General features: G+C 36.2%; 1 long non-coding RNA gene and 1 pseudogene across 1 annotated transcript in view; one reads left to right on the top strand and one right to left on the bottom strand.

The window, feature by feature from the left end:
• Positions 1 to 20,294, bottom strand: part of LOC136794446 (uncharacterized) — an 821,984-nt gene that overhangs the window by 562,913 nt on the left and 238,777 nt on the right. The gene's annotated exons all lie outside the window — the stretch shown is intronic.
• LOC131758227 (putative tyrosine carboxypeptidase MATCAP2 pseudogene) overlaps positions 1 to 20,294 on the top strand; it is a 71,255-nt pseudogene that overhangs the window by 46,577 nt on the left and 4,384 nt on the right.

The following is a 20,294-nucleotide window of genomic DNA, read 5'->3' as shown; positions in this document are numbered from 1 at the left end:
TTTATTCTTCAAAGAAAAGGAAATATTGTATAAGCAAAAAAGACACACCTGGGATGCAGAAGACATAGTTTTGTGTTTTGTTGTTGTTGTTTTTATCCTGACTCTCTATAAAAGCTGTGTGTCTTAGGGTAAGTCACATAATTTTTCTGAGTCTTACCTCCTTTAAAAATTGAGAACATTAACACAACTCACAACGTTGTGCCTAACTCACAATGTTGTAGGAAGGATCTAGTTAGGTAACTTCAACCCATTCATTTAACAGATGCTGGTCTGAGTGCCTACTGTACACTACTTTAGCTTCTGGGTCAACAGGACACATTCCCTGCTATCATGGAACATACTTTCAATTGGGAATATATAGTAAATAAATGATAGCCTAGCTCCTACAGTTAGAAGCTTTATAAATCTGTAATACATATTTTTTTAAAAGGCTCAATTAAGGACTGAAATGAAAATAACTGATCCTTCTTATGTTGTAGAATGTATCTCTGCCTTTGATTTTGTGACTGGTAGAATTTTCTCTTCCCTTATTCATAGAATATGATAAACATTTAAAACATAAACATATTTTGTCTCATAATGTCATACTAAGTTTCACCAGTTGGCTATGTAGCATCAAATAAACTGCACATAGAATGTACAACTATTTTTAATGGGTTATCTAACTCAGAAAAATTAATATACTTACCTTCCAAAAGTACTGAAGGTTTTTTTATAGTCAGATTAGAGGGTTAATTTAGGTCCAGAAGCAGAATTATCAGCTCTCATGAATGACATAGTAATAAGATGTATGCTGAGTGGTTTGGCAATGTGTAAATCTCACTTGTTTAGTCTTAAATCACTGAGTTGTCTGTACTTACACCCAATAATTAACACGTCTCTTTTTCCTGTGGAATATGTATGAATTATGGACATAAAGACTAAAAATGAATAAAGAAAACAGCTGAAGAGATCCATTTCACTCACCCCAAAATTGCTAAACTACTTACATATCAATAAAGGAAATTGACAAAGTGTAGAGGCTATAAGGAGGGATAGAGAATGAGTGGAACACAATTCCCCAGTATTCTTCTTAAGGTGGAGTCAGAAGCGAACAAAATACATAGGCTAGATCAGGGGTCAGCAAACAACTTTGTGAAAAAAAAAAAGAAGAGAGTGAATATTTTTAGGCTTTGAGGGTCATCCAAGCTCTGTTGTAGTACTCAACAGTACTAGCCCTTGTAGGGAGGAAGTAGCCAAAAACTGTAAGTAAAAGAATGAGTGTGACTGTGATCTAACACACCGTTATTTACAAAAAAAAAAAGCAGCAGACTCTTGGGTGATAGTTTGTTGAACTCTGATCTTGGTGATATATATAACTTGAAATATTGAAAATAATTTTTATATTTTGAATGTTAGTTTTTTATATTTTTCGGCATTAGTTTTAACTCTGTTTAAATTAGGATATACCAAATATAAGTTTTTGGCAATAATAGATTCCAGAAGGCAGTAATAGTTATCTTAAATTACCTTAAATTATCAAAATTTGCATTTAGAGTTTTAAAATGTTAGGCAAGAGTCTTTTTTTAAATTTTCCAGTTTTATAGAGATATAATCAACATCTAATATTGTATTATTTTAAGATTATAACAATAATTTTTGACATGTACAGATTGTGAAATGATTACCACAAGTTTAGTTAACATCTTTCACCTCACTTCGTTACAAATTTTTTATTGTGGTGAGAACTTCTAAGATCTACTCTCTTAGCAAATTCCAAATATTCAACACAGGCTGGGAGAGAAGATGGTGGAAGAGTAAGACGCAGAGATCACCTTCCTCCCCACAGATACATCAGAAATACATCTACACGTGGAACTCCTCCTACAGAACACCCACTGAATGCTGGCAGAAGACCTCAGACCTTCCAAAAGGCAAGAAACTCCCCACGTACCTGGGTAGGGCAAAAGAAGAAAGAAAAAACAGAGACAAAAGAATAGGGATGGGACCTGCACCAGTGGGAGGGAGCCGTGAAGGAGGAAAGGTTTCCACACACTAGGAGCCCCTTCGCAGGTGGAGACTGCAGGTGGCAGAGGGGGGAAGCTTCGGAGCCACAGAGGAGAGCACAGCAACAGGGTGCGGAGGGCAGAGCGGAGAGATTCCCACAGAGGATCGGTGCCAACCAGCACTCACCAGCCCAAAAGGCTTGTCTGCTCACCCGCCGGGGTGGGTGGGGGCCAGGAGCTGAGCCTCGGGCTTCGGTTGGATCGCAGGGAGAGGACTGGAGTTGGTGGCATGAACACAGCCTGAAGGGGTGAGTGCACCACGGCTAGCAGGGAGGGAGTCCGGGAAAAGTCTGGAACTGCCAAAAAGACAAGAGACCTTTTCTTCCCTCTTCGTTTCCTGGGGCACGAAGAGAGGGGCTTAAGTGCGCCGCTGAAAGGAGCTCCAGAGACGGGCGCGGAGCTGCCGAAGAGACAAGAGACATTTTCTTGCCTCTTTGTTTCCTGGTGCGAGAGGAGAGGGGATTAAGCATGCCACGTAAAGGAGCTCCAGAAACGGGAACAAGCTACGGCTATCAACGCGGACACCAGAAACGGGCATGAGACACTAAGGCTGCTGCTGCTGCCACCAAGAAGCCTGTGTGCGAGCACAGGTCACTCTCCACACCTCCCCTCCCGGGAGGCTGTGCAGCCCGCCACTGCCGGGGTCCCGGGATGCAGGGACAACATCCCCGGGAGAATGTGCGGTGCGCCTCGGGCTGGTGAAACGTCAGGGCAGCCTCTGCCGCCACATGCTTGCCCCACATACATACCCCTCCCTCCCCCCAGCCTGAGTGAGCCAGAGTCCCCGAATCAGCTGCTCCTTTAATCTCGTCCTGTCTGAGCTAAGAGCAGACGCCTTCAGGCGACCTATGTGCAGAGGCGGGGCCAAGTCCAAGACTGAACCCCAGGAGCTGTGCAACAAAGAGTAGAGGGGGAGGTCTCTCCCAGCAGCCTCAGAAGCTGTGGATTAAAGCTCTGCAATCAACCTGAAGTGCCCTGCATCTCTGGAATACCTGAATAAACAGCGAATCATCCCAAGTTGAGGAGGTGAAATTTGGGAGCAAGATATATAATTTTTTTCCCCTTTTTCTCTTTTTGTTAGTGTGTATGTGTATGCTTCTGTGTGAGATTTTGTCTGTATACCTTTGCTTTCACCATTTTTCCTAGGGTTCTGACTGTCCCATTTTTAAAAAAATTTTTCTTCTTAATAATTATTTTTTATATTAATAAATTTATTTTATCCTACTTTAGTTTATCTTTTCTTTATTCCTTCCTTCCTTCCTTCCCACCTTCCCTCCTTCCTTCCTTGCATCTCCTTTCCTTTCCTTTCCTTTCTATTTTTTCTCCCTTTTATTCTGAGCCGGGTGGATTAAAGGCTCTTGGTGCTCCACAAGGCGAAAGTGCTGTGTCTCTGAGGTGGGAGAACCAACTTCAGGACACTAGTCCATAAGAGACCTCCGAGCTTCACATACTATCAAACAGCGAAAATATCCCAGAGATCTCCATCTCAACACCAAGACCCAGCTTCACTCAACGATCAGCAAGCTACAGTGCTGGACACCCTATGCCCAACAACTAGCAGAACAGGACCACAGCTCCATCCATTAGCAGAGAGGCTGCCTAAAATCATAATAAGGCTACAGACACCCCAAAACACACCACCAGACGTGGACCTGCCCATCAGAAAGACAAGATCCAGCCTCATCCACCAGAACACAGGCACTAGTCTCCTCGACAAGGAAACCTACTCAACCCACTGAACCAACCTTAGCCACTGAGGACAGACACCAAAAACACTGGGAACTATGAACCTGCAGCCTGCAAAAAGGAGACCTCAAACACAGTAAGATAAGCAAAATGAAAAGACAGAAAAACACACAGCAGATGAAGGAGCAAGGTAAAAACCCACCAGAACTAACAAATGAAGAGGAAATAGGCAGTCTACCTGAAAAAGAATTCAGAATATTGATAGTAAAGATGATCCAAAATCTTGGAAATAGAATACACAAAATGCAAGAAACATTTAACAAGCACCTAGAAGAACTAAAGAGGAAGCAAGCAATGATGAATAACACAATAAATGAAAAAAAAAAAAACTCTACATGGGATCAATAGCAGAATAACTGAGGCAGAAGAACGGATAAGTGACCTGTAAGATAAAATAGTGGAAATAACTACTGCAGAGCAGAATAAAGAAAAAAGAATGAAAAGACCTGAGGACAGTCTCAGAGACCTCTGGAACAACACTAAACGCACCAACATTCGAATTATAAGGGTCCCAGAAGAAGAGAAAAAAAGGGACTAAGAAAATATTTGAAGAGATTATAGTTGAAAACTTCCCTAATATGGGAAAGGAAATAGTTAATCAAGTCCAGGAAGAACAGAGTCCCATACAGGATAAATCCAAGGAGGAAACATGCAAAGACACATATTAATCAAACTATCAAAAATTAAATACAAAGAAAACATATTAAAATCAGCAAGGGAAAAACAACAAATAACACACAAGGGAATCCCCACAAGGTTAATGTCTGAACTTTCAGCAGAAACTCTGCAAGCCAGAAGGGAGTGGAAGGTCATATTTAAAGTGATAAAACAGAAAAACCTACAACCAAGATTACTCTACCCAGCAAGGATCTCACTCAGATTTGATGGAGAAATTAAAACCTTTACAGACAAGCAAAAGCTGAGAGTTCAGCACCACCAAAGCATCTTTACAACAAATGCTAAAGGAACTTCTCTAGGCAAGAAACACAACAGAAGGAAAAGACCTACAAGAACAAACTCGAAATAATTAAGTAAATGGTAATAGGAACATGCATATCAATAATTACCTTAAATGTAAATGGATTAAATGCTCCTACCAAAAGACAGAGACTGGCTGAATGGATACAAAAACAAGACCCATATATTTACTGTCTACAAGAGACCCACTTCAGACCTAGGGATACATACAGACTGAAAGTGAGGGGATGGAAAAAGATATTCCATGAAAATGGAAATCAGAAGAAAGCTGGAGTAGCAATTCTCATATCAGACAAAATCGACTTTAAAATAAAGACTATTACAAGAGACAAAGAAGGACACTACATAATGATCAAGGGATCGATCCATGAAGAAAATACAACAATTGTAAATATTTATGCACCCAACATAGGAGCACCTCAATACATAAGGCAAGTACTAATAAACATAAAAGGGGAAATCGATGGTAACACAATCATAGTAGGGGACTTTCACACCCCACTTTCACCAATGGATAGATCTTCCAAAATGAAAATAAATAAGGAAACACAAGCTTTAAATGATACATTGAACAAGATGGACTTAATTGATATTTGTAGGACACTCCATCCAAAAACAACAGAATACAGATTTTTCTCAAGTGCTCATGGGACATCTTCAGGATAGATCATATCTTGGGTCTCAAATCTAGCCTTGGTATATTTAAGAAAATTGAAATCATATCAAGTGTCTTTTCCGACCACAAAGCTATGAGACTAGTTATCAATTACAGGAAAAGATCTGTAAAAAATACAAACACATGGAGCTAAACAATACACTACTTAATAACGAAGTGATCACTAAATAAATGAAAGAGGAAATCAAAAAATACTTAGAAACAAATGACAGTGGAGACACGATGACCCAAAACCTATGGGATGCAGCAAAAGCAGTTCTAAGAGGGAAGTTTATAGCAATACAATCCTACCTTAAGAAACAGGAAACATCTCGAATAAACAACCTAACCTTGCACCTGAAGCAATTACAGAAAGAAGAACAACCCCCCCCCCCAATTTAGCAGAAGGAAAGAAATCATAAAGATCAGAACAGAAATAAATGACAAAGAAATGAAGGAAATGATAGCAAAGATCAATAAAACTAACAGTTCGTCCTTTGAGAAGATAAACAAAATTGATAAACCATTAGCCAGACTCATCAAGAAAAAAAGGGAGAAGACTCAAATCAATAGAATTAGAAATGAAAAAGGAGAAGTAAGAACGGACACTGCAGAAATACAAAAGATTATTAGAGATTACTACAAGCAACTGTATGGCAATAAAATGGACAACCTGGAAGAAATGGACAAATTCTTAGAAATGCACAACCTGCCGAGACTGAACCAGGAAGAAATAGAAAATATGAACAGACCAATCACAAGCACTGAAATTGAAACTGTGATTCAAAATATTCCAACAAACAAAAGCCCAGGACCAGATGGCTTCCCAGGTAAATTCTATCAAACATTTAGAGAAGAAACACCTATCCTTCTCAAACTCTTCCAAAAGATAGCAGAGGGAGGAACACTCCCAAACTCATTCTATGAGGCCAACATCACCCTGATACCAAAACCAAACAAAGATGTCACAAAGAAAAAAACTGCAGGCCAATATCACTGATGAACATAGATGCAAAAATCCTCAACAAAATACTAGCAAACAGATTCCAACAGCACGTTAAAAGGATCATACACCATAATTAAGTGGTGTTAATTCCAGGAATGCAAGGATTCTTCAATATATGCAAATCCATCAACGTGATATACCAAATCAACAAACTGAATGAGAGAAACCATATGATCATCTCAATAGATGCAGAGAAAGCTTTTGACAAAATTCAACACCCGTTTATGATAAAAACCCTGCAGAAAGTAGGCATAGAGGGAACTTTCCTCAAAATAATAAAGGCCATATATGACAAACCCACAGCCAACATCATTCTCAATGGTGAAAAACTGAAACCATTTCCACTATGATCAGGAACAAGACAAGGTTGCCCACTCTCACCACTCTTATTCAACATAGTTTTGGAAGTTCTAGCCACAGCAATCAGAGAAGAAAAAGAAATAAAAGGAATCCAAATCGGAAAAGAAGAAGTAAAGCTGTCACTGTTTGCAGATGACATGATACTATACATAGAGAATCCTAAGGATGCTACTAGAAAACTACTAGAGCTAATCAATGAATTTGGTAAAGTAGTGGGATACAAAATTAATGCACAGAAATCTCTGGCATTCTTATACACTAATGATGTCTGAGAGTGAAATTAAGAAAACACTCCCATTTACCATTGCAACAAAAAGAATAAAATATCTAGGAATAAACTTACCTAAGGAGACAAAAGAACTGTATGCAGAAAATTATAAGACACTGATGAAAGAAGTTAAAGACGATACAAATAGATGGAGAGATATACCATGTTCTTGGATTGGAAGAATCAACATCGTGAAAATGACTCTACTACCCAAAGCAATCTACAGATTCAATGCAAACCCTATCAAACTACCACTGGCATTTTTCACAGAACTAGGACAAAAAATTTCACAATTTGTATGGAAACACAAAAGACCCCAAATAGTGAAAGCAATCTTGAGAATGAAAAATGGAGCTGGGGGAATCAGGCTCCCTGACTTCAGACTATACTGCAAAGCTACAGTAACCAAGACAGTATGGTACTGGCACAAAAACAGAAATATAGATCAACGGTACAGGATAGAAAGCCCTGAGACAAACCCAAACACGTATGGTCACCTTACCTTTGATAAAGGAGGCAAGAATATATAGTGGAGAAAAGACAGCCTCTTTAATAACTGGTGCTAGGAAAACTGGAGAGGTACATGTAAAAGTATGAAATTAGAACACTCCCTAACACATACACAAAAATAAACTCAAAATGGGTTAAAGACCTACATGTAAGGCCAGACACTACCAAACTCTTAGAGGAAAACATAGGCAGAACACTCTATGACATAAATCTCAGCAAGATCCTTTTTGACCCACCTCCTAGAGAAATGGATATAAAAACAAAAATCAACAAATGGGACCTAATGAAACTGAAAAGCTTTTGCACAGCAGAGGATACCATAAAAAAGACCAAATGACCACCCTCAGAATGGGAGAAAATAGTTGCAAATGAAGCAACTGACAAAGGATTAATCTCCAAAATTTATAAGCAACTCATGCAGCTCTGTAAGAAAAAAACAAACAACCCAATCCAAAAATGGGCAGAAGATCTAAATAGACATTTCTCCAAAGAAGATATACAGATTGCCAACAAACACATGAAAGAATGCTCAACGTCATTAATCATTAGAGAAATGCGAATGAAAACTACAATGAGATATCATCTCACACTGGTCAGAATGTTCATCATCAAAAAATCTAGAAACAATAAATCCTGGTGAGGTTGTGGAGAAAAGGGAACACTCTTGCACTGCTGGTGGGAATGTAAATTGATACAGCCACTATGGAGAACAGTATAGAAGGTCCTTGAAAAATTACAAATAAAATTACCATACGACCCAGCAATCCCACTAATGGGCATATACCCTGAGACAACCATAATTTAAAGAGTCATATACCAAAATGTTCATTTCAGCTCTATTTACAATAGCCAGGACATGGAAGCAACCTAAGTGTCCATTGACAGATGAATGGATAAAGAAGATGTTGCACATATATACAATGGAATATTACTCAGCCATAAAAAGAAATGAAACTGAGTTATTTGTAGTGAGGTGGATGGCCATGGAGTCTGTCATACAGAGTGAAGTAAGTCAGAAGGAGATAAACAAATACCATATGCTAATACACATATATGGAATCTAAGAAAAAAAATGTCATGTAGAAAATAGCTGTAGAACAGGAATAAAACACAGACCTACTAGAGCATGGACTTGAGGATATGGGGAGGGGGAAGGGTAAGCTGGGACGAAGTGAGAGAGTGGCATGGACATATATACACTACCAAACGTAGGGTGGATAGTTAGTGGGAAGCAGCTGCATGGCACAGGGAGATCAGCTAGGTGGTTTGTGAGCACCTAGAGGGGTGGGATAGGGAGGGTCGAGGGAGACACAAGAGGAAAGAGATATGGGAACGTATGTATATGTATAACTGATTCACTTTGTTGTAAAGCAGAAACTAACACACCATTGTAAAGCAATTATACTCCAATAAAGATGTTAAAAAATATATATATTCAATACAGTATTGTTAATGGTCAGCCTGTTGTATATTACATCCCCAAAAGTTATTTATCTTACACGTGGAAGTTTGTAGCTTTTTACCCATACCCTTTTTACCCATTTCTTCCATCTCCCATCCCCCAACTCTGGCAACCATCAATCTGTTCTCTGTTTTCAAGAATTCAAGTTTATTTTAGATTCCACATATAAAGGAGATCATACAGTGTCTGTCTTTGACTTATTTCACTTAGCTTAAGGCCTTCAAGGTCTATCCAGGTTTTCCTTCTTTTCAATGGCTGAATAATGTTCTATTTTATATATATATATATATATATATATATATATATATACATCACATTTTTTATATTCATTCATCGACACAGGTTGTTTCTACGTTTTGGCTATTGTTAATAATGCTGCAGTGAACATGAGGGTACAGATATCTCTTTCAGATTGATGTTGTTTCCTTAAGATATATGACAGTAGTCTTAAATTGACTGTATATTATTAGGTAATAATTTTACATGATATTTTTGAAAGGATTTTTACTTTGTCAATAATTTAACATATGGGGCTTCCCTGGTGGTGCAGTGGTTAAGAATCCACCTGCCAATGCAGGGGACACAGGTTCAAGCCCTGGTCCGGGAAGATGCCACATGCCGTGGAGCAACTAAGCCCGTGTGCCACAACTACTGAGCCTGTGCTCTAGAGCCCGTGAGCCACAACTACTGAACCTGCATGCCACAACTACTGAAGCCTGCGCGCCTAGAGCCCGTGCTCCGCAACAAGAGAAGCCACTCCAATGAAAAGCCCACACAGTGCAACGAAGAGTAGCCCTCGTTCACTGCAAGTAGAGTAAGCCCACACACAGCAACAAAGAGCCAATGCAGCCAAAAGTAAAAATTTTAAAAAAATAATAATTTAACATATGAAACTTTCAGCTTTTTTTCTTCAAATACCTCAAAGCCTAAAACTTAAAGTCAGTTACATTTTAAAACTCATTTTTGGACACCCATCACAGATTCAGATGTATGACCATTCAACTTCAAGTCAGAGTATGTCAGTTGACAGAAGATTGACCATTCAAAAGGAGCACTGGCCTTCTGTTGTTTCTTGACATATATATATATATATATATATATATATATATATATATATATATGGATTAAACTAGCAAAAATATGGCCAAGAAGTATTTAAATGAGATCAGGTTGACTTTTCTAAATGCTCATTTGCAGGTTTAATTTAAAATTACAAAATTAAAAAAAGGAAAGATGTTTTAGAATAAGAAAAATTTTTAATAAGATCCTTTATACTTATTATAACTTTCCATTGTATTTAACTTCATATTTTATGTCATGAAGGGTGAACAGAAGGAATTAGCTGGTAAGGAATTGGAAAGAATATTTTCAAGGAAGAAGTCAGAATATAAACAAAGGTAGCATATAGCTCAGTATGGAGGGAGCTGTATGCAGTGTGTGTTAAGCTTCAATAGAGAGACATGGAGAGTTACAGACGAGATTTGCCATGGAAGGGCAAGGAACTTAGATTTTATCCTGAAGTCAAAATTTAAGGAATGTGACATAATCTGATTTACATTATACAAAGATCGCCTAGGCAGGAAATGAAGTGTGAATTTTAATTGAACAAGTCTGGAGACAGGGAGAATAGCAAAGAAAACGGATTTAGAGGAAAGATAATGCAGATGTGAACTAGGATAACAGAGGAAGGAATGACTAAGAGAATACAGAATCAATGAATAATTAGGACACATAACTCACAAACCATGCATGGACAGTGGGAAGCTGGGATAAAGAAGGACATCCTGGATTCTAAAACTAGACGAAAAGAAACAAGAGCAAATCATTGTCAGTAAATGTATTCTGAATACAGTATTAGGGAATGCTATCTAAGTAATATGAGTATAATAATTACATAGAACAATTGAAAAAAGTATTTGATACCAACCACACCAGTTAAGTTGGGTTATATGGTTACATTTATCACCATTTCAGGATAATTTTAATAACTACCCAATATCTCTTACAATTCGATATTCCTGATTTCATTTTTTTTTTTTTTTTTTTTTTTTTGTGGTACACGGGCCTCTCACTGTTGTGGCCTCTCCCGTTGCGGGGCACAGGCTCCGGATGCTCAGGCTCAGCGGCCATGGCTCACGGGCCCAGCCGCTCCGCGGCATGTGGGATCTTCCCGGACCGGGGCACGAACCCGTATCCCCTGCATCGGCAGGCGGACTCTCAACCACTGCGCCACCAGGGAAGCCCCCCTGATTTCATTTTAACTATTTAACTATAACCTACAGACTGCTTTAAATTTTGGTATCATAAATAAGGCTATGATAAATTTTCATATATGTAAAGATTTTAAATTGTTTTTATTATTTGTAGCATTGCCATGACAGAAATATGAATGTGTTTAAAGCCATCACTTCATAATGGGAGATTGCTTTCTAGTTCCTACTGGTACTAACAATATATCACAGTGTCCATTTCTTTACATTATTTCTTAGAACTGAAAAAAAGTACAAGAATTTCTTGTTGAAAAGCTAATATGTCTATCAGTTTAAGGTATTATTTTGTATTTATGATGAAAAATTTAAATATACTTATTCTAAAATTCTGATTATGTGAATTACTAGAGCATGTTCTTTAACATTTAATTGTTAGGCATTATTATTTTCTTGCTTGTAGGAATTCTTTTTAATTTAATTTTTTATACATTTTAAAGTTTTAGAAAATCTGAAAAATACAGAAAATTATTAAAATATAAAAAATCATCAATAATTCTACTACTGAGAGATAAACTGTGGATATATTTTCTTTCTATGCCTATAGTGTGTATGTATATATGTAAAATAATTTTTAATAAAATTATGCTATGCTATAAAGTTTCAGGGCCTTATTTACCCACAAAACAATATGTTATGTATTTTGCCGTGTCAGCAAATGTTCTTTTTTTGAGGGGGCGGATTTAAACTTATTTCTGGTTATTACTTAAAATTCTGACAACAGCTTTACATAGTTTATTGAAGTATATTTGATTTATAGTTTTATATTAGTTTCAGGTGTACAACACATTTATTCAGTATTTTTATAGATTACACTCCATTTAAAATTATTACAAAATGATGGCTGTATTTCCCTGTGCTGTCCAATATATCCTTGTTGCTTGTAGGAATTTTTAAGTTAATAATATTTAACATGTTTGCCATATATAACATTTGTCTTTTCTTTTTCGTTATGGTATGTTTTTAATATACAGTATTATTAATAACAATAACCTGGATATAAATTCTTGGAAGAAAGCAGATAGAAGGTACTGCTATAAACATTATCAGTTTGCTGACAGAATCTAGTTATAGACTTTGTCAGCATTCAGGGATGGAAGGACCCTTGAATAAAGTAAGCAGAAAAAGCTAATAGAATATTTGGACTTTTCATTTAGAAATAAAAAGCTCATGAACAAATCGAAGGAATAAAGGAGAAAATGCCTGTCAGAATGAAACACATAAAATGTTGTAGATGAATATGACATGTAAAGAGAAGCAAAGAAGGAATAGAGTCAACTCAATAGAAAACATTTAAACAGGAAGAAGGCCATAGTATAGAGGGCTTGTGAGTGAACTCAAAAGAGGTTATAATTAATAGTTGCTAATGAAATAAGGAATCCATGTAAATTTTTGACAAAGAAATTATTTGAAAAATATATTTTATATAAATTTAAGTCTTCAGACACTAGGGGCAAGTAAACATCAAATAATCACATGTATCTGTTATGTAGACAGTCATAATTTCCTTTTATATGCTCTAATACTGAACAATACCGATTTAGTTGTATATGTAGGATCATCTAAGACTTTCAAATATGCCTTTGAAAGCAAAATAGTCTTTTGTGAAATGCTCTCTTCACACACCTTTTTTATTCATATTTTTAAGATATGTGGAAAAGAGATCTTAACAAATTAGTAAATTTACCTCTAGTTTTCACTCTTACAGACAGATGGGTGGGCAGGAACATATTGTTGATCTCAACTTGTTTGGAGCAAAATTGTTTTACATTGTTGTGTTACTTTCTGCCGCATAACAAAGTGAATCAGCTATACGTATCCTTATATCCCTATATCCCCTCCCTTTTGCATCTCCCTCCCACCCTCCCTATCCTAGCCCTCCAGGCCGTTGCAAAGCACCAAGCTGATATCCCTGTGCTATGCGGCTGCTTTGCACTATCTATTTTACATTTGGTAGTGTATATATGTCAATGCCACTCTCTCACTTTGTCCCAGCATACCCTTCTCCCTCCCCATGTCCACAAGTCCATTCTCTGTGTCTGCATCTTTATTTCTGTCCTGCCCCTACATTCTTCAGAACCATATTTTTTTTAGATTCCATATATATGTGTTAGCATACAGTATTAGTTTTTCTCTTTCTGAGTTACTTCACTCCGTATGACAGATTCTAGGTTGATCCACCTCAATACAAATAACTCAATTTTGTTTCGTTTTATGGCTGAGTAATATTCCATTGTATATATGTGCCACATCTTCTTTACCCATTCATCTGTCAATGGACACTTAGGTTGCTTCCATGTCCTGGTTATTGTAAATAGAGCTGCAATGAACATTGTGGTACATGGCTCTTTTTTTTTTATGGTTTTCTCAGGGTATATAGGCAGTAGTGGGATTGCTGGGTCATATGGTAGTTCTATTTGTAGTTTTTTAAGGAACCTCCACAGTGGCTGTATCAATTTACATTCCCACCAACAGTGCAAGATTGTTCCCTTTTCTCTGCACCCTCTGCAGCATTTATTGTTTATAGATTTTTTGATGATGGACATTCAGACCGGTGTGAGGTGATACCTCATTGTAGTTCTGATTTGCATTTCTCTAATGATTAGTGATGTTGAGAATCCTTTCATGTGTTTGTTGGCAATCTGAATATCTTTGGAGAAATGTCTCTTTAGGTCTTCTGCCCATTTTTGGATTGGGTTGTTTGTTATTTTGATATTGAGCTGCATGAGCTGCTTGTATATTTTGGAGATTAATCCTTTGTCAGTTGCGCATTGGCAAATATTTTCTCCCATTCTGAGGGTTGTCTTTTCGTCGTGTTCTGGCAGGTGAGCAGACAAGCCTCTTGGGCTGGTGAGTGCTGGTCGGCACCGATTTTCTGTGCGGGAATCTCTCCGCTTTGCCCTCTGCACCCCTGTGGCTGCGCTCTCCTCCGCGGCTCCGAAGCTTCCCCCACCCCCAACCGTTTCCCCCACTGAAGGGGCTTCCCAGTGTTTTTGAAAATTTTCCTCTGTTACAGCTCCCTCCCCAAGGTTCAGGTCCCATCCCTATTCTTTTGTCTCTGTTTTTTTCTTTTTTCTTTTGCCCTACCCAGGTGTGTGGGGAGATTGTTGCCTTTTGGGAAGTCTGAGGTATTCTGCCAACATTCAGTAGGTGTTCTGTGCGAGTTGTTCCACATGTAGTTGTATTTTTGATGTATCTGTGGGGAGGAAGGTGATCTCCACGTCTTACTCCTCCACCATCTTGAAGGTCCTCCCGAAAGAAGAGTTTTGAATTAACTTCTATCTACTGTGTGTGTATTGCTTTCCATTCAAATTCTTTAATAGCTGTTTCTCAGAGAGTTTAATGGATGTATGCAAAGTCACACAGGAAGGCAGACTTGGAAGCCAGGTCAGCTTAGCTCAGGCCCCTTCTCATGGGTCCTCAGGTCTCCCACTCGAATGAAGTTCTTTCTCAATGCTCTCCATAGATCAAAACATGCTTCCATTCATTTCTCTTCTTCATTCAGCAGTTTTCTCCCATAATGCTGACAGGAGGCAGAACTCAGGTGCTACTGCAAGCACTGGGGATCAGCATGATCAACTGGGCTTTATTCCAGTGATGCAAGAATAGTCCAACATCCACAAATCAATCATTCAAACTGAGCCACAGCATTGGTAGTTGTATTAAAAAGTGCCAAGGAAGGTGAACTTGTGTCTTGTAGCACTAAACCTAGTGCAATTATCCTTCAGTATCCACAGGAGATTGGTTCCAGTACCCCCCTGAAGATCCTAACAGATCATTTTAATGCCAACGAAGAATGCACAGAATACAATTATGCTTTCACAGTATGGTTAAAGAGCTAACAAGATGGATTGCCTGCTTTTGTAAAAGTGCACAAATAACTCTGACATAATAGCCTTCACAGAAAACCCACAGAATTTTAGTGTTAATATTTTAAAATTCATTATTAATATCAAAAAATATAGAAAATAATACTTTTTTAGCATCAGAAATTAAAGGTGTTTAATTTTACAGAGAATATATAAAGTTAGAAGAAACATTTACCTGTGGAGAAAAAAAAGGAGGAAGGACTTTTCAATTATTCTTTAATATATACCAACAACATATTTGATTAAATTTTCTCATTAATATTAAATTAATATATTGTTATACATATAACTCCTACATATGCATAAATTATAAAAATCTCTTTACTGATAAAATTTTTGCTTGAAATTTTAAATATGCATCTATTACATGGGTGAAAAATAGCATTTATATACATGCAGTTGTAAAATCTGATGAATTAAGAACAATGTAATAAAAGCACACAAAATCTAGTGAATTAGACAAAGCTATTTGATGATCACAAACACTAAATTTTACTTGCAGCTTTTTAAAATTGAAATATAATTAACATATTCTATTTGTTTCAGGTGTATGACAGAATGATATGATATTTGTATATATTGTGAAATTATCACAATAAATTTAGTTAACATCCATCATCACACATAGTAGCAAATTTTTTTCTTATGATGAGAACTTTTAAGATTTATTCACTTAGAAATTTTCAAATATTCAATACAATATTGTTAACTATGGTCACCATGCTGTACCTTCAATCCCATGACTTATTTATTTTATAACGGGAAGTTTCTACCTTTTTACTACCTTCACCCATTTCCCTCACCTCCGACCCCCTGCCTCTGAGAACCACCAGTCTGTCCTCTGTATCGATGAGCTCAGCTGTTTTGCTGTTGCTGTTGTTAGATTCCACATACTGTAAGAGATCATGCAGTATTTGTTTTTCTCTGTCTGACATTTCACTTAGCATAATGCCCTCAAGATCCAAATTCCAAGGTCAAGATCCATATTGTCACAAATAGCAAGATTTCATTCTTTTTTGTGGATGAATAATATTCCATTGTGTGTGTGTCTCCCATGTTTTCTTTATCCATTCATCTATCTATGGACACTTAATTTGCTTCCATGTCTTGGATATTGTAAATAATGCTGCCATGAACATAGGGGTGCATATATCTTTTCGAGTTTGTGTTTTTGTTTTCTTTGGTTAAATATCTAGAAGTGGAATTGCTGGATCATATGGTAGCTCTATTTTGAATTTTTTGAGGAAGGAGCATACTATTTTCCACAGTGGCTTCACCAACTTACATTTCCACCAAGAGTGCACAAGTGTTACCTTTTTTCCACTTTCTCATCAATGCATGTTATTTCTTGACTTTCTGATAATAGCCATTCTAAACGGCTTAAGGTGATAGCTCACTGGGGTTTTGATCTGCATTTCCTTGACAATGAATGGTGTTGATCACTTTTTCATGTACCTGTTGACCATCTATATGTTTTCTCTGGGAAAATGTCTATTCAGATCCTCTGCCCATTTTTTAATCAAACTGTTTGTCTGCTATTGAGTTGTGTAAGTTATTTATATATTTTTGATTATTAACCCCTTATCAGATATGTGATTTGCAAATATTGTCTCCCATTCCATAGGTTTCCTTTTCATTTTGTTAATGGTTTCCCTTATTGTGTAGGAGCTTTTTAGTTTAATGTAGCCCCACTTGTTTATTTCTGCTGTTACTGCTTTTGCTTTTTGTGTCAAATTCAAAAAATAATTCCTAAGACCCATGTCAAGAGTTTGCTACCTATGTTTTCTTCTAGGAGTTTAATGGTTTTAGGTCTTATTCAAGTCTTTAATCCATTTCAAGTTAAACATTTGTAGCTTTTGATGACTCATAAAGTTTGCAAATCAAGCATTAAGATGGTTGACCACTTAAGCCACCGAACAGATCTGTAATTACTTTGGTTTTATCTACTAGAAAATTTCAATTAAAGATTTCAAAATTTCTTGATTCAAATGAAGTCCACATTATACAGTCCATGTTACATACGGTAGTGTGTCTCATTTCTAATCTCTTCTTTCTTCTCCTCCACACTGCCATCCCATTTTCTTCTAAATATTTTCTCTGCCATTATATACAATATTTACTGTATACATATTTCCCATAACTATACCATTTGAGCTTTCTTAATGAAATAGGGCTTTATATTTCCTTTTTTATATTTAATATTGTGTAAATAGTCTATGTTTGGAATAATTAAAAACTCCGCTATAAATCTGTAATTGTGAAAGTGTAAAAATTCTGAAATAAAATTTTATTGTGATTTTCTTCTAAAACCAATAACCTGTTATTCTGAAAAAGACAATCTTTTCCTCACTGACAGATTTAAATTTGTTGCTCAGGGGCAACACACCAAGAACAATGGTCATTTCATCACAGACATATTATGGTTTGTCTCCCTTTAAACTAGATGCCTAAACCAATAAGGTTCTATCCTGGGTAGTGTAGCCATATTGTCAAACAGGTTATGACTTGGTAAAAAACTAAAGTGAAAAAAATTTATTTTTGACTTGTTATGTAGCTCAAGATCAGAAGACGTTCGGCAGCTTTCCAATGCTGACATTAGAGTGAGCATTCCCTTGATTCAACACATCATTTTCAAGAGTCTGTACATCTTTAAGACATTTTGCCTTGAAGAAAATAAGTAATATATTTTTTCCCCTATTGCATAATATTTATTTCAACAATAAAGAAGAGTTTCCTTCAAACATTAGAAACAATCTGTATTTCATTTAGTGCTTGTGCTTTATACTTACATTTCTTTTTGAGTTATTATTTATGTGATTTTTCCTTTTAGTGTGTTTTGTTGTTATCACTTTCTCATATGTCTCATATGTTAACGAGGCTGAAACTAGTTACTCGGTTATTTTCTGCTTTTCAGAACAGTAATTTGAATAATTAAATAAAATAATTTAAATAATTAAATAATCAAAGTGGTGGTAGACTATCATATATGTATCTATATCTATATATGGAATACCTATCTATATCTGTATCTGCATATGGATATCTACACACACATCTATATATGAGATCTTGCATTCTCTCTCTATATATATACATTTATATAAATTATTTTACATACATCACTGACAAAGAAATTATTACTTTTATAGCATTCAAGTCACATTTGGCACATTTAAAAAAAATTGTTTGCTGACAGAGATTCAAATAGAAGAAATAGAAATAACTGAACGTAATATGATATGACTATACTGACATTATGTTGATTGTTCCACAGCACATAATAATGCTTTATTTGTACCATGCTGTAATTGGCACATATACATTCCTTTCTCTGAGAGGCCATTAGAAATGCAATTATGCCAAAACATGATGATATATTTCAGCACATGGAATTGAACCTCTGCCTTTGGCAATAGTCCCATGAGGTAAACACAGCTCTGTGAGCAAAATATTTATCAAAGAGAAAAGTAAAAGCTCATTTTACTATTGTACTGTATAGTATTTGCTTCTCAGCTTAGCCCAGTTAAAAAAAAAAAAAAAAAAAGGGAACAGGCTGATACTTCTCCCTAGAAAGTAATCAGTCAGTGACTGATAAGATCATATTAGCAACAGAGGCAGGCTTATGATATTAACCACCTTGTGATCTTATCTGCTCCAGATAATTATTTTGCAATGGAAAGCAAGCAGTAAGCAATACCATCAGCCATTACTCATGGTAGGTTGAGGTTGTGTATTCTGCACTCCTTATGATAAGCCATTCTCCTTGTGTTGTTTTAGTGTCAAAGACAATCCCGATGTGTGTTAAAGATAAGCTATGCATTTTGAAATTCTTCATAATACTGTTTCATTTATCTAAGCCACAACCAAGATGATTTACAAACATGAAAAACAGATATTGGAAAAAACATTTAGTGACTTTTAGTTTCTATAATCAGATGTTGATAAAAGTCAACATCATGTTTGTGAGAATATTCTAGAATTCTTATGTCTACCTTACAGTATATTTACCATAATTCCTTAAACTTAAAATATGCCAAGAAACTTATACACTTATTTTATATATCTTAAGAAAAAGACAGAAGCTATTAATCACTTTTAACATGAAGATACCAAGAGGTGGAAAGGCTATAGACTGCTGGAGGGAAACATAGCTAAACTAGAACCCAGGTTTGAATACCACATGAAGAATAAATTCCACCTAACCAAACTGTATGTATAAACAGCTGGCATTGGAAATACACATCTTGAACATTTTCATGTTATGTGGCAATAAGTAAGGAGGAAATTGGCGAACACAGCATTTGAGAAAGAGTCAAAGAATGTTAGACTGTGTGAGAACTCTACAAATCATTACTATGTTCTGTGAAAAGATTCTTAGCAGTGCTATAAAAGATGATTTTAATATGTTTTATGATAAATAGAGAAGTTTTTTCCTCTTTCCCACGAGTAGAAGCTGAAGTTTTGGCAGTAATGTTTTAAGATAGATGTAGAGAAGCCCTTTCTGACTATGGGTTGGTCCTCCTGCTGCAGACACTCAAAAGGAGGTGTGCAATGCTTCAAAGAAGTTTTCATTGCTCTCTGGTTGGTATGGGCTACATTATTTAAAACACAGAATTACAAGTATAAATAAGTGGATTTCAAAAATTCCTTTTGGCCTGCTGGAAAACAGGTTGTAAAAAGACCTTGTATTAATAGGAAAGGGAAATAAAAGTAAATTTAGAGTTTAGGACTGGTCTTTTTATAGCTAATTTGTAATGAATTAATACACATGAAAAGAAAGTTGATATTGCAAAATGATGTAATTACTTTGGATTAAAACAATACATAATTTTAAGAGTAGTTTATAGACAATTCTGTTATACTATGTATAATTCTTCCTTGAGATTCTCCTCTTTTCTTTCTTAAATAGAAACAGACTATTTGCATTAATTTTAATGGTTCAACTGTTTGATTTCTCTCTGCATGAGATTGCATGCTTCAGTACCTCATAGCTGCTGATATAATAATTCATATACTCTCAAGAGGTGTCAAGAAGGGATTTAAAGTAGAAGCAAAAAAATATGAACTAAAATTAATGATGATCCCCAACCACTTGCTGATGAACAGTAGAACAAGGTCATTCATTTCA

Source organism: Kogia breviceps, chromosome 6 (assembly GCF_026419965.1).
Source record: "Kogia breviceps isolate mKogBre1 chromosome 6, mKogBre1 haplotype 1, whole genome shotgun sequence".
NCBI lineage: Eukaryota > Metazoa > Chordata > Mammalia > Artiodactyla > Physeteridae > Kogia > Kogia breviceps.
This window is presented reverse-complemented; position numbering and strand designations above follow the sequence as displayed.